Source organism: Nannospalax galili, unplaced genomic scaffold, assembly GCF_000622305.1.
Source record: "Nannospalax galili isolate Female #2095 unplaced genomic scaffold, S.galili_v1.0 scaffold529, whole genome shotgun sequence".
NCBI lineage: Eukaryota > Metazoa > Chordata > Mammalia > Rodentia > Spalacidae > Nannospalax > Nannospalax galili.
Window position 1 is genome coordinate 1,203,943 of NW_008360309.1, and position 498 is coordinate 1,204,440.

Genomic DNA, 498 nt, shown 5'->3' on the forward strand with positions numbered 1-498 from the left:
AATGCAAACCCTACACCTAAGGCTCAGGGAACAGCTCAGAAGAGGGTGTGGAAGGAGTCTAAGAGCTGGAGCACCAAGACACTATGTCTACTAGACACGACAGGGAAGCTGGACCCAGGAAATAATTTTTTTTTAAATTTTATGTGTTTGCGTGTATTGCCTGCATGTGGGTAAGTGCACCCATGTCATGCAATGCCTGCAGAGGTCAGAAGAGGCTGTCGGATCCCCTGGGACTGGAGTTATGGATAGTTGTTAGTTGCCATGTGGGTGCTGGGATTCAAACTCGGGTCTTCTACAAGGAAAACCAGTGTTCTTAACCACTGAGCCATCTCTCCAGCCCCCCCCTTTTGTTTATTTTTATTTTTTATTTTTTTGGTCTTTTTGAGACAGGGTCTCCCTGTAGCCCCAGCTGGCCTTGAACTCACAGAGATCCACTTACCTCTGCCTCCCCAGTGCTGGGACTAATAGTGTGCATGGCCACACCCGGCTCTCGGCTCT